Here is a 24695-nt window from a genome sequence, read left to right on the forward strand (position 1 = left end):
ATGTAGCCCGGCCCGCCCTTTGAAGTTGACAAGTTCTTGGCATCTCAGAGCCTCAAGGCAAGAGCAAGGTTATCTATGGTAGGCTGGGGCAGAACTAGCAGCAAGCAGAGCAAAGTTGTCCAAGAATAGCTTCCATTGGAATGCTAATGGCAATTGAAGAGGCAGGCCAGTGGCAAGCCACTAGCTTCTAGCAGTTTGAAAGTTGCAGACACAGTGCAGGTGTTGTGCGGCTTCCTTCTTGGCCTCCTAGAAGGTGCCGCGTTCTCCGTCTCTTGCTTGCCAATATGTTGCCTTGTTCCTCTTATTTTTTGGTTGGTTTTGATTTGTTTTTATGATGTTTTGGCGGGTTTTTGGAATGTTTTGGTGGTGTTTTAGAATGTTTTGTTTTCTCTTGTGTTGTTTATATTGTCTTGGCAGGTTTTGGAATGTTTGGATTCCTTTTGGCGAGTTTTAAAATCTTTTGGCGGGTATTTGGAATGTTTTGGCGGGTGTTCGGAATGTTTTGATTAGTTTTGACGGGTTTTGAAATATTTTGGCGGGTTTTTAGAAGGTTTCGATTTGTTTTGATTTGTTTTGATTCTGTTTAGCCCAGTTTTTGGTGTGTTTGGATTAGCTTTGTTGGGCTTGATCATGTTTTGTCAGGTTTTTTCGAATGTATTGATGACTTCTGTCTGGTTTTCTATTTTGGCGGGTTTGAAAATATTTTTGGATTAGTTTTGGCGGGTTTGAAAATATTTTGGCTCTTTGGGCAGAGATGACGGTGCCGGTTGCGGTGCGCTCCGGGGCGCTCCTTCTGCGGAAAGACGCCTGGCAGCGGCACTTGGGACAGCTCCGCGTCTCCGTATTCTGCGTTTCTTGCCTTCTGCATCTCAGCAAAATGCTTTCCCACTAGGTCTAGCAAGGAGAAACTGTGGCAGCTGAGTAGATGTAGCCTGGCCCGCCCTTTGAAGTTGACAAGTTCTTGGCATCTCAGAGCCTCAAGGGAAGAGCAAGGTTATCTATGGTAGGCTGGGGCAGAACTAGCAGCAAGCAGAGCAAAGTTGTCCAAGAATAGCTTCCATTGGAATGCTAATGGCAATTGAAGAGGCAGGCCAGTGGCAAGCCACTAGCTTCTAGCAGTTTGAAAGTTGCAGACACAGTGCAGGTGTTGTGCGGCTTCCTTCTTGGCCTCCTAGAAGGTGCCGCGCTCTCCGTCTCTTGCTTGCCAATATGTTGCCGTGTTCCTCTTATTTTTTGGTTGGTTTTGATTTGTTTTTATGATGTTTTGGCGGGTTTTCGGAATGTTTTGGTGGTGTTTTAGAATGTTTTGTTTTCTCTTGTGTTGTTTATATTGTGTTGGCAGGTTTTGGAATGTTTGGATTCCTTTTGGCGGGTTTTAAAATATTTTGGCGGGTATTTGGAATGTTTTGGTTTGCTTTCATTTGTTTTGATTATGTTTTGGCAAGTTATTGAATGTTTCGATCACTTCTTACTGGTTTTCTAGTATTTTGGCATCTTTTCAGAATGTTTTGATCAGTTTTGGCGGGTTCTAAATAATTTTGTCGGGTTTTTGGAATGTTTTGGTTGGTTTTGATTTGTTTTTATGATGTATTGCCAAGTTTTTTGAATGTTTTGATCAGTTCAGGCTGGTTTTCTAATGTTTTGGCATCTTTTCAGAATGTTTTGATGAGTTTTGCGGGTCTAAATCATTTTGGCGGGTTTTCAGAATGTTTTGGTTGGTTTTGATTTGTTTTTATGATGTTTTGGTGGGTTTTCGGAATGTTTTGGTTGGGTTTTAGAATGTTTTGTATTCTCCTGAGTTGTTTTTATTGTGTTGGCAGGTTTTGGAATGTTTGGATTCCTTTTGGCGGGTTTTAAAATCTTTTGGCGGGTATTTGGTATGTTTTGGCGGGTGTTCGGAATGTTTTGATTAGTTTTGACGGGTTTTGAAATATTTTGGCGGGTTTTTAGAAGGTTTCGATTTGTTTTGATTTGTTTTGATTCTGTTTAGCCCAGTTTTTGGTGTGTTTGGATTAGCTTTGTTGGGCTTGATCATGTTTTGTCAGGTTTTTTTGCATGTATTGATGACTTCTGTCTGGTTTTCTATTTTGGCGGGTTTGAAAATATTTTTGGATGAGTTTTGGCGGGTTTGAAAATATTTTGGCTCTTTGCGCAGAGATGACGGTGCCGGTTGCGGTGCGCTCCGGGGCGCTCCTTCTGCGGAAAGACGCCTGGCAGCGGCACTTGGGACAGCTCTGCGTCTCCGTATTCTGCGTTTCGTGCCTTCCGCATCTCAGCAAAATGCTTTCCCACTAGGTCTAGCAAGGAGAAACTGTGGCAGCTGAGTAGATGTAGCCCGGCCCGCCCTTTGAAGTTGACAAGTTCTTGGCATCTCAGAGCCTCAAGGGAAGAGCAAGGTTATCTATGGTAGGCTGGGGCAGAACTAGCAGCAAGCAGAGCAAAGTTGTCCAAGAATAGCTTCCATTGGAATGCTAATGGCAATTGAAGAGGCAGGCCAGTGGCTAGCCACTAGCTTCTAGCAGTTTGAAAGTTGCAGACACAGTGCAGGTGTTGTGCGGCTTCCTTCTTGGCCTCCTAGAAGGTGCCGCGTTCTCCGTCTCTTGCTTGCCAATATGTTGCCTTGTTCCTCTTATTTTTTGGTTGGTTTTGATTTGTTTTTATGATGTTTTGGCGGGTTTTTGGAATGTTTTGGTGGTGTTTTAGAATGTTTTGTTTTCTCTTGTGTTGTTTATATTGTCTTGGCAGGTTTTGGAATGTTTGGATTCCTTTTGGCGAGTTTTAAAATCTTTTGGCGGGTATTTGGAATGTTTTGGCGGGTGTTCGGAATGTTTTGATTAGTTTTGACGGGTTTTGAAATATTTTGGCGGGTTTTTAGAAGGTTTCGATTTGTTTTGATTTGTTTTGATTCTGTTTAGCCCAGTTTTTGGTGTGTTTGGATTAGCTTTGTTGGGCTTGATCATGTTTTGTCAGGTTTTTTCGAATGTATTGATGACTTCTGTCTGGTTTTCTATTTTGGCGGGTTTGAAAATATTTTTGGATTAGTTTTGGCGGGTTTGAAAATATTTTGGCTCTTTGGGCAGAGATGACGGTGCCGGTTGCGGTGCGCTCCGGGGCGCTCCTTCTGCGGAAAGACGCCTGGCAGCGGCACTTGGGACAGCTCCGCGTCTCCGTATTCTGCGTTTCTTGCCTTCTGCATCTCAGCAAAATGCTTTCCCACTAGGTCTAGCAAGGAGAAACTGTGGCAGCTGAGTAGATGTAGCCTGGCCCGCCCTTTGAAGTTGACAAGTTCTTGGCATCTCAGAGCCTCAAGGGAAGAGCAAGGTTATCTATGGTAGGCTGGGGCAGAACTAGCAGCAAGCAGAGCAAAGTTGTCCAAGAATAGCTTCCATTGGAATGCTAATGGCAATTGAAGAGGCAGGCCAGTGGCAAGCCACTAGCTTCTAGCAGTTTGAAAGTTGCAGACACAGTGCAGGTGTTGTGCGGCTTCCTTCTTGGCCTCCTAGAAGGTGCCGCGCTCTCCGTCTCTTGCTTGCCAATATGTTGCCGTGTTCCTCTTATTTTTTGGTTGGTTTTGATTTGTTTTTATGATGTTTTGGCGGGTTTTCGGAATGTTTTGGTGGTGTTTTAGAATGTTTTGTATTCTCTTGTGTTGTTTTGATTGTCTTGGCAGGTTTTGGAATGTTTGGATTCCTTTTGGTGGGTTTTAAAATATTTTGGCGGGTATTTGGAATGTTTTGGTTTGCTTTCATTTGTTTTGATTATGTTTTGGCAAGTTATTGAATGTTTTGATCACTTCTGACTGGTTTTCTAGTATTTTGGCATCCTTTCAGAATGTTTTGATCAGTTTTGGCGGGTTCTAAATAATTTTGTCGGGTTTTTGGAATGTTTTGGTTGGTTTTGATTTGTTTTTATGATGTATTGCCAAGTTTTTTGAATGTTTTGATCAGTTCAGGCTGGTTTTCTAATGTTTTGGCATCTTTTCAGAATGTTTTGATGAGTTTTGCGGGTCTAAATCATTTTGGCGGGTTTTCAGAATGTTTTGGTTGGTTTTGATTTGTTTTTATGATGTTTAGGTGGGTTTTCGGAATGTTTTGGTTGGGTTTTAGAATGTTTTGTATTCTCTTGAGTTGTTTTTATTGTGTTGGCAGGTTTTGGAATGTTTGGATTCCTTTTGGCGGGTTTTAAAATCTTTTGGCGGGTATTTGGAATGTTTTGGCGGGTATTCGGAAGGTTTTGATTAGTTTTGACGGGTTTTGAAATATTTTGGCGGGTTTTTAGAAGGTTTCGATTTGTTTTGATTTGTTTTGATTCTGTTTAGCCCAGTTTTTGGTGTGTTTGGATTAGCTTTGTTGGGCTTGATCATGTTTTGTCAGGTTTTTTCGAATGTATTGATGACTTCTGTCTGGTTTTCTATTTTGGCGGGTTTGAAAATATTTTTGGATTAGTTTTGGCGGGTTTGAAAATATTTTGGCTCTTTGCGCAGAGATGACGGTGCCGGTTGCGGTGCGCTCCGGGGCGCTCCTTCTGCGGAAAGACGCCTGGCAGCGGCACTTGGGACAGCTCCGCGTCTCCGTATTCTGCGTTTCGTGCCTTCCGCATCTCAGCAAAATGCTTTCCCACTAGGTCTAGCAAGGAGAAACTGTGGCAGCTGAGTAGATGTAGCCCGGCCCGCCCTTTGAAGTTGACAAGTTCTTGGCATCTCAGAGCCTCAAGGCAAGAGCAAGGTTATCTATGGTAGGCTGGGGCAGAACTAGCAGCAAGCAGAGCAAAGTTGTCCAAGAATAGCTTCCATTGGAATGCTAATGGCAATTGAAGAGGCAGGCCAGTGGCAAGCCACTAGCTTCTAGCAGTTTGAAAGTTGCAGACACAGTGCAGGTGTTGTGCGGCTTCCTCCTTGGCCTCCTAGAAGGTGCCGCGCTCTCCGTCTCTTGCTTGCCAATATGTTGCCTTGTTCCTCTTATTTTTTGGTTGGTTTTGATTTGTTTTTATGATGTTTTGGCGGGTTTTTGGAATGTTTTGGTGGTGTTTTAGAATGTTTTGTTTTCTCTTGTGTTGTTTATATTGTCTTGGCAGGTTTTGGAATGTTTGGATTCCTTTTGGCGGGTTTTAAAATATTTTGGCGGGTATTTGGAATGTTTTGGTTTGCTTTCATTTGTTTTGATTATGTTTTGGCAAGTTATTGAATGTTTCGATCACTTCTTACTGGTTTTCTAGTATTTTGGCATCTTTTCAGAATGTTTTGATCAGTTTTGGCGGGTTCTAAATAATTTTGTCGGGTTTTTGGAATGTTTTGGTTGGTTTTGATTTGTTTTTATGATGTATTGCCAAGTTTTTTGAATGTTTTGATCAGTTCAGGCTGGTTTTCTAATGTTTTGGCATCTTTTCAGAATGTTTTGATGAGTTTTGCGGGTCTAAATCATTTTGGCGGGTTTTCAGAATGTTTTGGTTGGTTTTGATTTGTTTTTATGATGTTTTGGTGGGTTTTCGGAATGTTTTGGTTGGGTTTTAGAATGTTTTGTATTCTCCTGAGTTGTTTTTATTGTGTTGGCAGGTTTTGGAATGTTTGGATTCCTTTTGGCGGGTTTTAAAATCTTTTGGCGGGTATTTGGTATGTTTTGGCGGGTGTTCGGAATGTTTTGATTAGTTTTGACGGGTTTTGAAATATTTTGGCGGGTTTTTAGAAGGTTTCGATTTGTTTTGATTTGTTTTGATTCTGTTTAGCCCAGTTTTTGGTGTGTTTGGATTAGCTTTGTTGGGCTTGATCATGTTTTGTCAGGTTTTTTTGCATGTATTGATGACTTCTGTCTGGTTTTCTATTTTGGCGGGTTTGAAAATATTTTTGGATGAGTTTTGGCGGGTTTGAAAATATTTTGGCTCTTTGGGCAGAGATGACGGTGCCGGTTGCGGTGCGCTCCGGGGCGCTCCTTCTGCGGAAAGACGCCTGGCAGCGGCACTTGGGACAGCTCTGCGTCTCCGTATTCTGCGTTTCGTGCCTTCCGCATCTCAGCAAAATGCTTTCCCACTAGGTCTAGCAAGGAGAAACTGTGGCAGCTGAGTAGATGTAGCCCGGCCCGCCCTTTGAAGTTGACAAGTTCTTGGCATCTCAGAGCCTCAAGGGAAGAGCAAGGTTATCTATGGTAGGCTGGGGCAGAACTAGCAGCAAGCAGAGCAAAGTTGTCCAAGAATAGCTTCCATTGGAATGCTAATGGCAATTGAAGAGGCAGGCCAGTGGCTAGCCACTAGCTTCTAGCAGTTTGAAAGTTGCAGACACAGTGCAGGTGTTGTGCGGCTTCCTTCTTGGCCTCCTAGAAGGTGCCGCGTTCTCCGTCTCTTGCTTGCCAATATGTTGCCTTGTTCCTCTTATTTTTTGGTTGGTTTTGATTTGTTTTTATGATGTTTTGGCGGGTTTTTGGAATGTTTTGGTGGTGTTTTAGAATGTTTTGTTTTCTCTTGTGTTGTTTATATTGTCTTGGCAGGTTTTGGAATGTTTGGATTCCTTTTGGCGAGTTTTAAAATCTTTTGGCGGGTATTTGGAATGTTTTGGCGGGTGTTCGGAATGTTTTGATTAGTTTTGACGGGTTTTGAAATATTTTGGCGGGTTTTTAGAAGGTTTCGATTTGTTTTGATTTGTTTTGATTCTGTTTAGCCCAGTTTTTGGTGTGTTTGGATTAGCTTTGTTGGGCTTGATCATGTTTTGTCAGGTTTTTTCGAATGTATTGATGACTTCTGTCTGGTTTTCTATTTTGGCGGGTTTGAAAATATTTTTGGATTAGTTTTGGCGGGTTTGAAAATATTTTGGCTCTTTGGGCAGAGATGACGGTGCCGGTTGCGGTGCGCTCCGGGGCGCTCCTTCTGCGGAAAGACGCCTGGCAGCGGCACTTGGGACAGCTCCGCGTCTCCGTATTCTGCGTTTCTTGCCTTCTGCATCTCAGCAAAATGCTTTCCCACTAGGTCTAGCAAGGAGAAACTGTGGCAGCTGAGTAGATGTAGCCTGGCCCGCCCTTTGAAGTTGACAAGTTCTTGGCATCTCAGAGCCTCAAGGGAAGAGCAAGGTTATCTATGGTAGGCTGGGGCAGAACTAGCAGCAAGCAGAGCAAAGTTGTCCAAGAATAGCTTCCATTGGAATGCTAATGGCAATTGAAGAGGCAGGCCAGTGGCAAGCCACTAGCTTCTAGCAGTTTGAAAGTTGCAGACACAGTGCAGGTGTTGTGCGGCTTCCTTCTTGGCCTCCTAGAAGGTGCCGCGCTCTCCGTCTCTTGCTTGCCAATATGTTGCCTTGTTCCTCTTATTTTTTGGTTGGTTTTGATTTGTTTTTATGATGTTTTGGCGGGTTTTCGGAATGTTTTGGTGGTGTTTTAGAATGTTTTGTATTCTCTTGTGTTGTTTTGATTGTCTTGGCAGGTTTTGGAATGTTTGGATTCCTTTTGGTGGGTTTTAAAATATTTTGGCGGGTATTTGGAATGTTTTGGTTTGCTTTCATTTGTTTTGATTATGTTTTGGCAAGTTATTGAATGTTTTGATCACTTCTTACTGGTTTTCTAGTATTTTGGCATCCTTTCAGAATGTTTTGATCAGTTTTGGCGGGTTCTAAATAATTTTGTCGGGTTTTTGGAATGTTTTGGTTGGTTTTGATTTGTTTTTATGATGTATTGCCAAGTTTTTTGAATGTTTTGATCAGTTCAGGCTGGTTTTCTAATGTTTTGGCATCTTTTCAGAATGTTTTGATGAGTTTTGCGGGTCTAAATCATTTTGGCGGGTTTTCAGAATGTTTTGGTTGGTTTTGATTTGTTTTTATGATGTTTAGGTGGGTTTTCGGAATGTTTTGGTTGGGTTTTAGAATGTTTTGTATTCTCTTGAGTTGTTTTTATTGTGTTGGCAGGTTTTGGAATGTTTGGATTCCTTTTGGCGGGTTTTAAAATCTTTTGGCGGGTATTTGGAATGTTTTGGCGGGTATTCGGAAGGTTTTGATTAGTTTTGACGGGTTTTGAAATATTTTGGCGGGTTTTTAGAAGGTTTCGATTTGTTTTGATTTGTTTTGATTCTGTTTAGCCCAGTTTTTGGTGTGTTTGGATTAGCTTTGTTGGGCTTGATCATGTTTTGTCAGGTTTTTTCGAATGTATTGATGACTTCTGTCTGGTTTTCTATTTTGGCGGGTTTGAAAATATTTTTGGATTAGTTTTGGCGGGTTTGAAAATATTTTGGCTCTTTGCGCAGAGATGACGGTGCCGGTTGCGGTGCGCTCCGGGGCGCTCCTTCTGCGGAAAGACGCCTGGCAGCGGCACTTGGGACAGCTCCGCGTCTCCGTATTCTGCGTTTCGTGCCTTCCGCATCTCAGCAAAATGCTTTCCCACTAGGTCTAGCAAGGAGAAACTGTGGCAGCTGAGTAGATGTAGCCCGGCCCGCCCTTTGAAGTTGACAAGTTCTTGGCATCTCAGAGCCTCAAGGCAAGAGCAAGGTTATCTATGGTAGGCTGGGGCAGAACTAGCAGCAAGCAGAGCAAAGTTGTCCAAGAATAGCTTCCATTGGAATGCTAATGGCAATTGAAGAGGCAGGCCAGTGGCAAGCCACTAGCTTCTAGCAGTTTGAAAGTTGCAGACACAGTGCAGGTGTTGTGCGGCTTCCTCCTTGGCCTCCTAGAAGGTGCCGCGCTCTCCGTCTCTTGCTTGCCAATATGTTGCCTTGTTCCTCTTATTTTTTGGTTGGTTTTGATTTGTTTTTATGATGTTTTGGCGGGTTTTTGGAATGTTTTGGTGGTGTTTTAGAATGTTTTGTTTTCTCTTGTGTTGTTTATATTGTCTTGGCAGGTTTTGGAATGTTTGGATTCCTTTTGGCGGGTTTTAAAATATTTTGGCGGGTATTTGGAATGTTTTGGTTTGCTTTCATTTGTTTTGATTATGTTTTGGCAAGTTATTGAATGTTTCGATCACTTCTTACTGGTTTTCTAGTATTTTGGCATCTTTTCAGAATGTTTTGATCAGTTTTGGCGGGTTCTAAATAATTTTGTCGGGTTTTTGGAATGTTTTGGTTTGTTTTGATTTGTTTTTATGATGTATTGCCAAGTTTTTTGAATGTTTTGATCAGTTCAGGCTGGTTTTCTAATGTTTTGGCATCTTTTCAGAATGTTTTGATGAGTTTTGCGGGTCTAAATCATTTTGGCGGGTTTTCAGAATGTTTTGGTTGGTTTTGATTTGTTTTTATGATGTTTTGGTGGGTTTTCGGAATGTTTTGGTTGGGTTTTAGAATGTTTTGTATTCTCCTGAGTTGTTTTTATTGTGTTGGCAGGTTTTGGAATGTTTGGATTCCTTTTGGCGGGTTTTAAAATCTTTTGGCGGGTATTTGGTATGTTTTGGCGGGTGTTCGGAATGTTTTGATTAGTTTTGACGGGTTTTGAAATATTTTGGCGGGTTTTTAGAAGGTTTCGATTTGTTTTGATTTGTTTTGATTCTGTTTAGCCCAGTTTTTGGTGTGTTTGGATTAGCTTTGGTGGGCTTGATCATGTTTTGTCAGGTTTTTTTGCATGTATTGATGACTTCTGTCTGGTTTTCTATTTTGGCGGGTTTGAAAATATTTTTGGATGAGTTTTGGCGGGTTTGAAAATATTTTGGCTCTTTGCGCAGAGATGACGGTGCCGGTTGCGGTGCGCTCCGGGGCGCTCCTTCTGCGGAAAGACGCCTGGCAGCGGCACTTGGGACAGCTCTGCGTCTCCGTATTCTGCGTTTCGTGCCTTCCGCATCTCAGCAAAATGCTTTCCCACTAGGTCTAGCAAGGAGAAACTGTGGCAGCTGAGTAGATGTAGCCCGGCCCGCCCTTTGAAGTTGACAAGTTCTTGGCATCTCAGAGCCTCAAGGGAAGAGCAAGGTTATCTATGGTAGGCTGGGGCAGAACTAGCAGCAAGCAGAGCAAAGTTGTCCAAGAATAGCTTCCATTGGAATGCTAATGGCAATTGAAGAGGCAGGCCAGTGGCAAGCCACTAGCTTCTAGCAGTTTGAAAGTTGCAGACACAGTGCAGGTGTTGTGCGGCTTCCTTCTTGGCCTCCTAGAAGGTGCCGCGTTCTCCGTCTCTTGCTTGCCAATATGTTGCCATGTTCCTCTTATTTTTTGGTTGGTTTTGATTTGTTTTTATGATGTTTTGGCGGGTTTTCGGAATGTTTTGGTGGTGTTTTAGAATGTTTTGTATTCTCTTGTGTTGTTTATATTGTCTTGGCAGGTTTTGGAATGTTTGGATTCCTTTTGGCGGGTTTTAAAATATTTTGGCGGGTATTTGGAATGTTTTGGTTTGCTTTCATTTGTTTTGATTATGTTTTGGCAAGTTATTGAAAGTTTCGATCACTTCTGACTGGTTTTCTAGTATTTTGGCATCTTTTCAGAATGTTTTGATCAGTTTTGGCGGGTTCTAAATAATTTTGTCGGGTTTTTGGAATGTTTTGGTTGGTTTTGATTTGTTTTTATGATGTATTGCCAAGTTTTTTGAATGTTTTGATCAGTTCAGGCTGGTTTTCTAATGTTTTGGCATCTTTTCAGAATGTTTTGATGAGTTTTGCGGGTCTAAATCATTTTGGCGGGGTTTCAGAATGTTTTGGTTGGTTTTGATTTGTTTTTATGATGTTTTGGTGGGTTTTCGGAATGTTTTGGTTGGGTTTTAGAATGTTTTGTATTCTCTTGAGTTGTTTTTATTGTGTTGGCAGGTTTTGGAATGTTTGGATTCCTTTTGGCGAGTTTTAAAATCTTTTGGCGGGTATTTGGAATGTTTTGGCGGGTGTTCGGAATGTTTTGATTAGTTTTGACGGGTTTTGAAATATTTTGGCGGGTTTTTAGAAGGTTTCGATTTGTTTTGATTTGTTTTGATTCTGTTTAGCCCAGTGTTTGGTGTGTTTGGATTAGCTTTGTTGGGCTTGATCATGTTTTGTCAGGTTTTTTCGAATGTATTGATGACTTCTGTCTGGTTTTCTATTTTGGCGGGTTTGAAAATATTTTTGGATTAGTTTTGGCGGGTTTGAAAATATTTTGGCTCTTTGGGCAGAGATGACGGTGCCGGTTGCGGTGCGCTCCGGGGCGCTCCTTCTGCGGAAAGACGCCTGGCAGCGGCACTTGGGACAGCTCCGCGTCTCCGTATTCTGCGTTTCTTGCCTTCTGCATCTCAGCAAAATGCTTTCCCACTAGGTCTAGCAAGGAGAAACTGTGGCAGCTGAGTAGATGTAGCCCGGCCCGCCCTTTGAAGTTGACAAGTTCTTGGCATCTCAGAGCCTCAAGGCAAGAGCAAGGTTATCTATGGTAGGCTGGGGCAGAACTAGCAGCAAGCAGAGCAAAGTTGTCCAAGAATCGCTTCCATTGGAATGCTAATGGCAATTGAAGAGGCAGGCCAGTGGCAAGCCACTAGCTTCTAGCAGTTTGAAAGTTGCAGACACAGTGCAGGTGTTGTGCGGCTTCCTTCTTGGCCTCCTAGAAGGTGCCGCGTTCTCCGTCTCTTGCTTGCCAATATGTTGCCTTGTTCCTCTTATTTTTTGGTTGGTTTTGATTTGTTTTTATGATGTTTTCGCGGGTTTTCGGAATGTTTTGGTGGTGTTTTAGAATGTTTTGTTTTCTCTTGTGTTGTTTATATTGTCTTGGCAGGTTTTGGAATGTTTGGATTCCTTTTGGCGGGTTTTAAAATATTTTGGCGGGTATTTGGAATGTTTTGGTTTGCTTTCATTTGTTTTGATTATGTTTTGGCAATTTATTGAAAGTTTCGATCACTTCTGACTGGTTTTCTAGTATTTTGGCATCTTTTCAGAATGTTTTGATCAGTTTTGGCGGGTTCTAAATAATTTTGTCGGGTTTTTGGAATGTTTTGGTTGGTTTTGATTTGTTTTTATGATGTATTGCCAAGTTTTTTGAATGTTTTGATCAGTTCAGGCTGGTTTTCTAATGTTTTGGCATCTTTTCAGAATGTTTTGATGAGTTTTGCGGGTCTAAATCATTTTGGCGGGTTTTCAGAATGTTTTGGTTGGTTTTGATTTGTTTTTATGATGTTTAGGTGGGTTTTCGGAATGTTTTGGTTGGGTTTTAGAATGTTTTGTATTCTCTTGAGTTGTTTTTATTGTGTTGGCAGGTTTTGGAATGTTTGGATTCCTTTTGGCGGGTTTTAAAATCTTTTGGCGGGTATTTGGAATGTTTTGGCGGGTATTCGGAAGGTTTTGATTAGTTTTGACAGGTTTTGAAATATTTTGGCGGGTTTTTAGAAGGTTTCGATTTGTTTTGATTTGTTTTGATTCTGTTTAGCCCAGTTTTTGGTGTGTTTGGATTAGCTTTGTTGGGCTTGATCATGTTTTGTCAGGTTTTTTTGAATGTATTGATGACTTCTGTCTGGTTTTCTATTTTGGCGGGTTTGAAAATATTTTTGGATTAGTTTTGGCGGGTTTGAAAATATTTTGGCTCTTTGCGCAGAGATGACGGTGCCGGTTGCGGTGCGCTCCGGGGCGCTCCTTCTGCGGAAAGACGCCTGGCAGCGGCACTTGGGACAGTTCCGCGTCTCCGTATTCTGTGTTTCTTGCCTTCTGCATCTCAGCAAAATGCTTTCCCACTAGGTCTAGCAAGGAGAAACTGTGGCAGCTGAGTAGATGTAGCCTGGCCCGCCCTTTGAAGTTGACAAGTTCTTGGCATCTCAGAGCCTCAAGGGAAGAGCAAGGTTATCTATGGTAGGCTGGGGCAGAACTAGCAGCAAGCAGAGCAAAGTTGTCCAAGAATAGCTTCCATTGGAATGCTAATGGCAATTGAAGAGGCAGGCCAGTGGCAAGCCACTAGCTTCTAGCAGTTTGAAAGTTGCAGACACAGTGCAGGTGTTGTGCGGCTTCCTTCTTGGCCTCCTAGAAGGTGCCGCGCTCTCCGTCTCTTGCTTGCCAATATGTTGCCTTGTTCCTCTTATTTTTTGGTTGGTTTTGATTTGTTTTTATGATGTTTTGGCGGGTTTTCGGAATGTTTTGGTGGTGTTTTAGAATGTTTTGTTTTCTCTTGTGTTGTTTATATTGTCTTGGCAGGTTTTGGAATGTTTGGATTCCTTTTGGCAGGTTTCAAAATATTTTGGCGGGTATTTGGAATGTTTTGGTTTGCTTTCATTTGTTTTGATTATGTTTTGGCAAGTTATTGAATGTTTCGATCACTTCTTACTGGTTTTCTAGTATTTTGGCATCTTTTCAGAATGTTTTGATCAGTTTTGGCGGGTTCTAAATAATTTTGTCGGGTTTTTGGAATGTTTTGGTTGGTTTTGATTTGTTTTTATGATGTATTGCCAAGTTTTTTGAATGTTTTGATCAGTTCAGGCTGGTTTTCTAATGTTTTGGCATCTTTTCAGAATGTTTTGATGAGTTTTGCGGGTCTAAATCATTTTGGCGGGTTTTTGGAATATTTTGGTTGGTTTTGATTTGTTTTTATGATGTTTAGGTGGGTTTTCGGAATGTTTTGGTTGGGTTTTAGAATGTTTTGTATTCTCTTGAGTTGTTTTTATTGTGTTGGCAGGTTTTGGAATGTTTGGATTCCTTTTGGCGGGTTTTAAAATCTTTTGGCGGGTATTTGGAATGTTTTGGCGGGTATTCGGAAGGTTTTGATTAGTTTTGACGGGTTTTGAAATATTTTGGCGGGTTTTTAGAAGGTTTCGATTTGTTTTGATTTGTTTTGATTCTGTTTAGCCCAGTTTTTGGTGTGTTTGGATTAGCTTTGGTGGGCTTGATCATGTTTTGTCAGGTTTTTTCGAATGTATTGATGACTTCTGTCTGGTTTTCTATTTTGGCGGGTTTGAAAATATTTTTGGATTAGTTTTGGCGGGTTTGAAAATATTTTGGCTCTTTGCGCAGAGATGACGGTGCCGGTTGCGGTGCGCTCCGGGGCGCTCCTTCTGCGGAAAGACGCCTGGCAGCGGCACTTGGGACAGCTCCGCGTCTCCGTATTCTGCGTTTCGTGCCTTCCGCATCTCAGCAAAATGCTTTCCCACTAGGTCTAGCAAGGAGAAACTGTGGCAGCTGAGTAGATGTAGCCCGGCCCGCCCTTTGAAGTTGACAAGTTCTTGGCATCTCAGAGCCTCAAGGGAAGAGCAAGGTTATCTATGGTAGGCTGGGGCAGAACTAGCAGCAAGCAGAGCAAAGTTGTCCAAGAATAGCTTCCATTGGAATGCTAATGGCAATTGAAGAGGCAGGCCAGTGGCAAGCCACTAGCTTCTAGCAGTTTGAAAGTTGCAGACACAGTGCAGGTGTTGTGCGGCTTCCTTCTTGGCCTCCTAGAAGGTGCCGCGTTCTCCGTCTCTTGCTTGCCAATATGTTGCCTTGTTCCTCTTATTTTTTAGTTGGTTTTGATTTGTTTTTATGATGTTTTGGCGGGTTTTCGGAATGTTTTGGTGGTGTTTTAGAATGTTTTGTATTCTCTTGTGTTGTTTATATTGTCTTGGCAGGTTTTGGAATGTTTGGATTCCTTTTGGCGGGTTTTAAAATATTTTGGCGGGTATTTGGAATGTTTTGGTTTGCTTTCATTTGTTTTGATTATGTTTTGGCAAGTTATTGAAAGTTTCGATCACTTCTGACTGGTTTTCTAGTATTTTGGCATCTTTTCAGAATGTTTTGATCAGTTTTGGCGGGTTCTAAATAATTTTGTCGGGTTTTTGGAATGTTTTGGTTGGTTTTGATTTGTTTTTATGATGTATTGCCAAGTTTTTTGAATGTTTTGATCAGTTCAGGCTGGTTTTCTAATGTTTTGGCATCTTTTCAGAATGTTTTGATGAGTTTTGCGGGTCTAAATCATTTTGGCGGGGTTTCAGAATGTTTTGCTTGGTTTTGATTTGTTTTTATGATGTTTTGGTGGGTTTTCGGAATGTTTTGGTTGGGTTTTAGAATGTTTTGTATTCTCTTGAGTTGTTTTTATTGTGTTGGCAGGTTTTGGAATGTTTGGATTCCTTTTGGCGAGTTTTAAAATCTTTTGGCGGGTATTTGGAATGTTTTGGCGGGTGTTCGGAATGTTTTGATTAGTTTTGACGGGTTTTGAAATATTTTGGCGGGTTTTTAGAAGGTTTCGATTTGTTTTGATTTGTTTTGATTCTGTTTAGCCCAGTGTTTGGTGTGTTTGGATTAGCTTTGTTGGGCTTGATCATGTTTTGTCAGGTTTTTTCGAATGTATTGATGACTTCTGTCTGGTTTTCTATTTTGGCGGGTTTGAAAATATTTTTGGATTAGTTTTGGCGGGTTTGAAAATATTTTGGCTCTTTGGGCAGAGATGACGGTGCCGGTTGCGGTGCGCTCCGGGGCGCTCCTTCTGCGGAAAGACGCCTGGCAGCGGCACTTGGGACAGCTCCGCGTCTCCGTATTCTGCGTTTCTTGCCTTCTGCATCTCAGCAAAATGCTTTCCCACTAGGTCTAGCAAGGAGAAACTGTGGCAGCTGAGTAGATGTAGCCCGGCCCGCCCTTTGAAGTTGACAAGTTCTTGGCATCTCAGAGCCTCAAGGCAAGAGCAAGGTTATCTATGGTAGGCTGGGGCAGAACTAGCAGGAAGCAGAGCAAAGTTGTCCAAGAATCGCTTCCATTGGAATGCTAATGGCAATTGAAGAGGCAGGCCAGTGGCAAGCCACTAGCTTCCAGCAGTTTGAAAGTTGCAGACACAGTGCAGGTGTTGTGCGGCTTCCTTCTTGGCCTCCTAGAAGGTGCCGCGTTCTCCGTCTCTTGCTTGCCAATATGTTGCCTTGTTCCTCTTATTTTTTGGTTGGTTTTGATTTGTTTTTATGATGTTTTCGCGGGTTTTCGGAATGTTTTGGTGGTGTTTTAGAATGTTTTGTTTTCTCTTGTGTTGTTTATATTGTCTTGGCAGGTTTTGGAATGTTTGGATTCCTTTTGGCGGGTTTTAAAATATTTTGGCGGGTATTTGGAATGTTTTGGTTTGCTTTCATTTGTTTTGATTATGTTTTGGCAATTTATTGAAAGTTTCGATCACTTCTGACTGGTTTTCTAGTATTTTGGCATCTTTTCAGAATGTTTTGATCAGTTTTGGCGGGTTCTAAATAATTTTGTCGGGTTTTTGGAATGTTTTGGTTGGTTTTGATTTGTTTTTATGATGTATTGCCAAGTTTTTTGAATGTTTTGATCAGTTCAGGCTGGTTTTCTAATGTTTTGGCATCTTTTCAGAATGTTTTGATGAGTTTTGCGGGTCTAAATCATTTTGGCGGGTTTTCAGAATGTTTTGGTTGGTTTTGATTTGTTTTTATGATGTTTAGGTGGGTTTTCGGAATGTTTTGGTTGGGTTTTAGAATGTTTTGTATTCTCCTGAGTTGTTTTTATTGTGTTGGCAGGTTTTGGAATGTTTGGATTCCTTTTGGCGGGTTTTAAAATCTTTTGGCGGGTATTTGGAATGTTTTGGCGGGTATTCGGAAGGTTTTGATTAGTTTTGACAGGTTTTGAAATATTTTGGCGGGTTTTTAGAAGGTTTCGATTTGTTTTGATTTGTTTTGATTCTGTTTAGCCCAGTTTTTGGTGTGTTTGGATTAGCTTTGTTGGGCTTGATCATGTTTTGTCAGGTTTTTTTGAATGTATTGATGACTTCTGTCTGGTTTTCTATTTTGGCGGGTTTGAAAATATTTTTGGATTAGTTTTGGCGGGTTTGAAAATATTTTGGCTCTTTGCGCAGAGATGACGGTGCCGGTTGCGGTGCGCTCCGGGGCGCTCCTTCTGCGGAAAGACGCCTGGCAGTGGCACTTGGGACAGTTCCGCGTCTCCGTATTCTGTGTTTCTTGCCTTCTGCATCTCAGCAAAATGCTTTCCCACTAGGTCTAGCAAGGAGAAACTGTGGCAGCTGAGTAGATGTAGCCTGGCCCGCCCTTTGAAGTTGACAAGTTCTTGGCATCTCAGAGCCTCAAGGGAAGAGCAAGGTTATCTATGGTAGGCTGGGGCAGAACTAGCAGCAAGCAGAGCAAAGTTGTCCAAGAATAGCTTCCATTGGAATGCTAATGGCAATTGAAGAGGCAGGCCAGTGGCAAGCCACTAGCTTCTAGCAGTTTGAAAGTTGCAGACACAGTGCAGGTGTTGTGCGGCTTCCTTCTTGGCCTCCTAGAAGGTGCCGCGCTCTCCGTCTCTTGCTTGCCAATATGTTGCCTTGTTCCTCTTATTTTTTGGTTGGTTTTGATTTGTTTTTATGATGTTTTGGCGGGTTTTCGGAATGTTTTGGTGGTGTTTTAGAATGTTTTGTTTTCTCTTGTGTTGTTTATATTGTCTTGGCAGGTTTTGGAATGTTTGGATTCCTTTTGGCAGGTTTCAAAATCTTTTGGCGGGTATTTGGAATGTTTTGGTTTGCTTTCATTTGTTTTGATTATGTTTTGGCAAGTTATTGAATGTTTCGATCACTTCTTACTGGTTTTCTAGTATTTTGGCATCTTTTCAGAATGTTTTGATCAGTTTTGGCGGGTTCTAAATAATTTTGTCGGGTTTTTGGAATGTTTTGGTTGGTTTTGATTTGTTTTTATGATGTATTGCCAAGTTTTTTGAATGTTTTGATCAGTTCAGGCTGGTTTTCTAATGTTTTGGCATCTTTTCAGAATGTTTTGATGAGTTTTGCGGGTCTAAATCATTTTGGCGGGTTTTTGGAATATTTTGGTTGGTTTTGATTTGTTTTTATGATGTTTAGGTGGGTTTTCGGAATGTTTTGGTTGGGTTTTAGAATGTTTTGTATTCTCTTGAGTTGTTTTTATTGTGTTGGCAGGTTTTGGAATGTTTGGATTCCTTTTGGCGGGTTTTAAAATCTTTTGGCGGGTATTTGGAATGTTTTGGCGGGTATTCGGAAGGTTTTGATTAGTTTTGACGGGTTTTGAAATATTTTGGCGGGTTTTTAGAAGGTTTCGATTTGTTTTGATTTGTTTTGATTCTGTTTAGCCCAGTTTTTGGTGTGTTTGGATTAGCTTTGGTGGGCTTGATCATGTTTTGTCAGGTTTTTTCGAATGTATTGATGACTTCTGTCTGGTTTTCTATTTTGGCGGGTTTGAAAATATTTTTGGATTAGTTTTGGCGGGTTTGAAAATATTTTGGCTCTTTGCGCAGAGATGACGGTGCCGGTTGCGGTGCGCTCCGGGGCGCTACTTCTGCGGAAAGACGCCTGGCAGCGGCACTTGGGACAGCTCCGCGTCTCCGTATTCTGCGTTTCGTGCCTTCCGCATCTCAGCAAAATGCTTTCCCACTAGGTCTAGCAAGGAGAAACTGTGGCAGCTGAGTAGATATAGCCCGGCCCGCCCTTTGAAGTTGACAAGTTCTTGGCATCTCAGAGCCTCAAGGCAAGAGCAAGGTTATCTATGGTAGGCTGGGGCAGAACTAGCAGCAAGCAGAGCAAAGTTGTCCAAGAATAGCTTCCATTGGAATGCTAATGGCAGTTGAAGAGGCAGGCCAGTGGCAAGCCACTAGCTTCTAGCAGTTTGAAAGTTGCAGACACAGTGCAGGTGTTGTGCGGCTTCCTTCTTGGCCTCCTAGAAGGTGCCGCGTTCTCCGTCTCTTGCTTGCCAATATGTTGCCGTGTCCCTCTTATTTTTTGGTTGGTTTTGATTTGTTTTTATGATGTTTTGGTGGGTTTTCGGAATGTTTTGGTGGTGTTTTAGAATGTTTTGTATTCTCTTGTGTTGTTTTGATTGTCTTGGCAGGTTTTGGAATGTTTGGATTCCTTTTGGCGGGTTTTAAAATATTTTGGCGGGTATTTGGAATGTTTTGGTTTGCTTTCATTTGTTTTGATTATGTTTTGGCAAGTTATTGAATGTTTTGATCACTTCTTACTGGTTTTCTAGTATTTTGGCATCCTTTCAGAATGTTTTGATCAGTTTTGGCGGGTTCTAAATAATTTTGTCGGGTTTTTGGAATGTTTTGGTTGGTTTTGATTTGTTTTTATGATGTATTGCCAAGTTTTTTGAATGTTTTGATCAGTTCAGGCTGGTTTTCTAATGTTTTGGCATCTTTTCAGAATGTTTTGATGAGTTTTGCGGGTCTAAATCATTTTGGCGGGTTTTCAGAATGTTTTGGTTGGTTTTGATTTGTTTTTATGATGTTTAGGTGGGTTTTCGGAATGTTTTGGTTGGGTTTTAGAATGTTTTGTATTCTCTTGAGTTGTTTTTATTGTGTTGGCAGGTTTTGGAATGTTTGGATTCCTTTTGGCGGGTTTTAAAATCTTTTGGCGGGTATTTGGAATGTTTTGGCGGGTATTCGGAAGGTTTTGATTAGTTTTGACAGGTTTTGAAATATTTTGGCGGGTTTTTAGAAGGTTTAGATTTGTTTTGATTTGTTTTGATTCTGTTTAGCCCAGTTTTTGGTGTGTTTGGATTAGCTTTGGTGGGCTTGATCATGTTTTGTCAGGTTTTTTCGAATGTATTGATGACTTCTGTCTGGTTCTCTATTTTGGCGGGTTTGAAAATATTTTTGGATGAGTTTTGGCGGGTTTGAAAATATTTTGGCTCTTTGCGCAGAGATGACGGTGCCGGTTGCGGTGCGCTCCGGGGCGCTCCTTCTGCGGAAAGACGCCTGGCAGCGGCACTTGGGACAGCTCCGCGTCTCCGTATTCTGCGTTTCGTGCCTTCCGCATCTCAGCAAAATGCTTTCCCACTAGGTCTAGCAAGGAGAAACTGTGGCAGCTGAGTAGATGTAGCCCGGCCCGCCCTTTGAAGTTGACAAGTTCTTGGCATCTCAGAGCCTCAAGGGAAGAGCAAGGTTATCTATGGTAGGCTGGGGCAGAACTAGCAGCAAGCAGAGCAAAGTTGTCCAAGAATAGCTTCCATTGGAATGCTAATGGCAATTGAAGAGGCAGGCCAGTGGCAAGCCACTAGCTTCTAGCAGTTTGAAAGTTGCAGACACAGTGCAGGTGTTGTGCGGCTTCCTTCTTGGCCTCCTAGAAGGTGCCGCGTTCTCCGTCTCTTGCTTGCCAATATGTTGCCTTGTTCCTCTTATTTTTTAGTTGGTTTTGATTTGTTTTTATGATGTTTTGGCGGGTTTTCGGAATGTTTTGGTGGTGTTTTAGAATGTTTTGTATTCTCTTGTGTTGTTTATATTGTCTTGGCAGGTTTTGGAATGTTTGGATTCCTTTTGGCGGGTTTTAAAATATTTTGGCGGGTATTTGGAATGTTTTGGTTTGCTTTCATTTGTTTTGATTATGTTTTGGCAAGTTATTGAAAGTTTCGATCACTTCTGACTGGTTTTCTAGTATTTTGGCATCTTTTCAGAATGTTTTGATCAGTTTTGGCGGGTTCTAAATAATTTTGTCGGGTTTTTGGAATGTTTTGGTTGGTTTTGATTTGTTTTTATGATGTATTGCCAAGTTTTTTGAATGTTTTGATCAGTTCAGGCTGGTTTTCTAATGTTTTGGCATCTTTTCAGAATGTTTTGATGAGTTTTGCGGGTCTAAATCATTTTGGCGGGGTTTCAGAATGTTTTGCTTGGTTTTGATTTGTTTTTATGATGTTTTGGTGGGTTTTCGGAATGTTTTGGTTGGGTTTTAGAATGTTTTGTATTCTCTTGAGTTGTTTTTATTGTGTTGGCAGGTTTTGGAATGTTTGGATTCCTTTTGGCGAGTTTTAAAATCTTTTGGCGGGTATTTGGAATGTTTTGGCGGGTGTTCGGAATGTTTTGATTAGTTTTGACGGGTTTTGAAATATTTTGGCGGGTTTTTAGAAGGTTTCGATTTGTTTTGATTTGTTTTGATTCTGTTTAGCCCAGTGTTTGGTGTGTTTGGATTAGCTTTGTTGGGCTTGATCATGTTTTGTCAGGTTTTTTCGAATGTATTGATGACTTCTGTCTGGTTTTCTATTTTGGCGGGTTTGAAAATATTTTTGGATTAGTTTTGGCGGGTTTGAAAATATTTTGGCTCTTTGGGCAGAGATGACGGTGCCGGTTGCGGTGCGCTCCGGGGCGCTCCTTCTGCGGAAAGACGCCTGGCAGCGGCACTTGGGACAGCTCCGCGTCTCCGTATTCTGCGTTTCTTGCCTTCTGCATCTCAGCAAAATGCTTTCCCACTAGGTCTAGCAAGGAGAAACTGTGGCAGCTGAGTAGATGTAGCCCGGCCCGCCCTTTGAAGTTGACAAGTTCTTGGCATCTCAGAGCCTCAAGGCAAGAGCAAGGTTATCTATGGTAGGCTGGGGCAGAACTAGCAGGAAGCAGAGCAAAGTTGTCCAAGAATCGCTTCCATTGGAATGCTAATGGCAATTGAAGAGGCAGGCCAGTGGCAAGCCACTAGCTTCCAGCAGTTTGAAAGTTGCAGACACAGTGCAGGTGTTGTGCGGCTTCCTTCTTGGCCTCCTAGAAGGTGCCGCGTTCTCCGTCTCTTGCTTGCCAATATGTTGCCTTGTTCCTCTTATTTTTTGGTTGGTTTTGATTTGTTTTTATGATGTTTTCGCGGGTTTTCGGAATGTTTTGGTGGTGTTTTAGAATGTTTTGTTTTCTCTTGTGTTGTTTATATTGTCTTGGCAGGTTTTGGAATGTTTGGATTCCTTTTGGCGGGTTTTAAAATATTTTGGCGGGTATTTGGAATGTTTTGGTTTGCTTTCATTTGTTTTGATTATGTTTTGGCAATTTATTGAAAGTTTCGATCACTTCTGACTGGTTTTCTAGTATTTTGGCATCTTTTCAGAATGTTTTGATCAGTTTTGGCGGGTTCTAAATAATTTTGTCGGGTTTTTGGAATGTTTTGGTTGGTTTTGATTTGTTTTTATGATGTATTGCCAAGTTTTTTGAATGTTTTGATCAGTTCAGGCTGGTTTTCTAATGTTTTGGCATCTTTTCAGAATGTTTTGATGAGTTTTGCGGGTCTAAATCATTTTGGCGGGTTTTCAGAATGTTTTGGTTGGTTTTGATTTGTTTTTATGATGTTTAGGTGGGTTTTCGGAATGTTTTGGTTGGGTTTTAGAATGTTTTGTATTCTCCTGAGTTGTTTTTATTGTGTTGGCAGGTTTTGGAATGTTTGGATTCCTTTTGGCGGGTTTTAAAATCTTTTGGCGGGTATTTGGAATGTTTTGGCGGGTATTCGGAAGGTTTTGATTAGTTTTGACAGGTTTTGAAATATTTTGGCGGGTTTTTAGAAGGTTTCGATTTGTTTTGATTTGTTTTGATTCTGTTTAGCCCAGTTTTTGGTGTGTTTGGATTAGCTTTGTTGGGCTTGATCATGTTTTGTCAGGTTTTTTTGAATGTATTGATGACTTCTGTCTGGTTTTCTATTTTGGCGGGTTTGAAAATATTTTTGGATTAGTTTTGGCGGGTTTGAAAATATTTTGGCTCTTTGCGCAGAGATGACGGTGCCGGTTGCGGTGCGCTCCGGGGCGCTCCTTCTGCGGAAAGACGCCTGGCAGTGGCACTTGGGACAGTTCCGCGTCTCCGTATTCTGTGTTTCTTGCCTTCTGCATCTCAGCAAAATGCTTTCCCACTAGGTCTAGCAAGGAGAAACTGTGGCAGCTGAGTAGATGTAGCCTGGCCCGCCCTTTGAAGTTGACAAGTTCTTGGCATCTCAGAGCCTCAAGGGAAGAGCAAGGTTATCTATGGTAGGCTGGGGCAGAACTAGCAGCAAGCAGAGCAAAGTTGTCCAAGAATAGCTTCCATTGGAATGCTAATGGCAATTGAAGAGGCAGGCCAGTGGCAAGCCACTAGCTTCTAGCAGTTTGAAAGTTGCAGACACAGTGCAGGTGTTGTGCGGCTTCCTTCTTGGCCTCCTAGAAGGTGCCGCGCTCTCCGTCTCTTGCTTGCCAATATGTTGCCTTGTTCCTCTTATTTTTTGGTTGGTTTTGATTTGTTTTTATGATGTTTTGGCGGGTTTTCGGAATGTTTTGGTGGTGTTTTAGAATGTTTTGTTTTCTCTTGTGTTGTTTATATTGTCTTGGCAGGTTTTGGAATGTTTGGATTCCTTTTGGCAGGTTTCAAAATCTTTTGGCGGGTATTTGGAATGTTTTGGTTTGCTTTCATTTGTTTTGATTATGTTTTGGCAAGTTATTGAATGTTTCGATCACTTCTTACTGGTTTTCTAGTATTTTGGCATCTTTTCAGAATGTTTTGATCAGTTTTGGCGGGTTCTAAATAATTTTGTCGGGTTTTTGGAATGTTTTGGTTGGTTTTGATTTGTTTTTATGATGTATTGCCAAGTTTTTTGAATGTTTTGATCAGTTCAGGCTGGTTTTCTAATGTTTTGGCATCTTTTCAGAATGTTTTGATGAGTTTTGCGGGTCTAAATCATTTTGGCGGGTTTTTGGAATATTTTGGTTGGTTTTGATTTGTTTTTATGATGTTTAGGTGGGTTTTCGGAATGTTTTGGTTGGGTTTTAGAATGTTTTGTATTCTCTTGAGTTGTTTTTATTGTGTTGGCAGGTTTTGGAATGTTTGGATTCCTTTTGGCGGGTTTTAAAATCTTTTGGCGGGTATTTGGAATGTTTTGGCGGGTATTCGGAAGGTTTTGATTAGTTTTGACGGGTTTTGAAATATTTTGGCGGGTTTTTAGAAGGTTTCGATTTGTTTTGATTTGTTTTGATTCTGTTTAGCCCAGTTTTTGGTGTGTTTGGATTAGCTTTGGTGGGCTTGATCATGTTTTGTCAGGTTTTTTCGAATGTATTGATGACTTCTGTCTGGTTTTCTATTTTGGCGGGTTTGAAAATATTTTTGGATTAGTTTTGGCGGGTTTGAAAATATTTTGGCTCTTTGCGCAGAGATGACGGTGCCGGTTGCGGTGCGCTCCGGGGCGCTACTTCTGCGGAAAGACGCCTGGCAGCGGCACTTGGGACAGCTCCGCGTCTCCGTATTCTGCGTTTCGTGCCTTCCGCATCTCAGCAAAATGCTTTCCCACTAGGTCTAGCAAGGAGAAACTGTGGCAGCTGAGTAGATATAGCCCGGCCCGCCCTTTGAAGTTGACAAGTTCTTGGCATCTCAGAGCCTCAAGGCAAGAGCAAGGTTATCTATGGTAGGCTGGGGCAGAACTAGCAGCAAGCAGAGCAAAGTTGTCCAAGAATAGCTTCCATTGGAATGCTAATGGCAGTTGAAGAGGCAGGCCAGTGGCAAGCCACTAGCTTCTAGCAGTTTGAAAGTTGCAGACACAGTGCAGGTGTTGTGCGGCTTCCTTCTTGGCCTCCTAGAAGGTGCCGCGTTCTCCGTCTCTTGCTTGCCAATATGTTGCCGTGTCCCTCTTATTTTTTGGTTGGTTTTGATTTGTTTTTATGATGTTTTGGTGGGTTTTCGGAATGTTTTGGTGGTGTTTTAGAATGTTTTGTATTCTCTTGTGTTGTTTTGATTGTCTTGGCAGGTTTTGGAATGTTTGGATTCCTTTTGGCGGGTTTTAAAATATTTTGGCGGGTATTTGGAATGTTTTGGTTTGCTTTCATTTGTTTTGATTATGTTTTGGCAAGTTATTGAATGTTTTGATCACTTCTTACTGGTTTTCTAGTATTTTGGCATCCTTTCAGAATGTTTTGATCAGTTTTGGCGGGTTCTAAATAATTTTGTCGGGTTTTTGGAATGTTTTGGTTGGTTTTGATTTGTTTTTATGATGTATTGCCAAGTTTTTTGAATGTTTTGATCAGTTCAGGCTGGTTTTCTAATGTTTTGGCATCTTTTCAGAATGTTTTGATGAGTTTTGCGGGTCTAAATCATTTTGGCGGGTTTTCAGAATGTTTTGGTTGGTTTTGATTTGTTTTTATGATGTTTAGGTGGGTTTTCGGAATGTTTTGGTTGGGTTTTAGAATGTTTTGTATTCTCTTGAGT

This window comes from Passer domesticus, chromosome 5 (assembly GCF_036417665.1).
Source record: "Passer domesticus isolate bPasDom1 chromosome 5, bPasDom1.hap1, whole genome shotgun sequence".
Taxonomy (NCBI): domain Eukaryota; kingdom Metazoa; phylum Chordata; class Aves; order Passeriformes; family Passeridae; genus Passer; species Passer domesticus.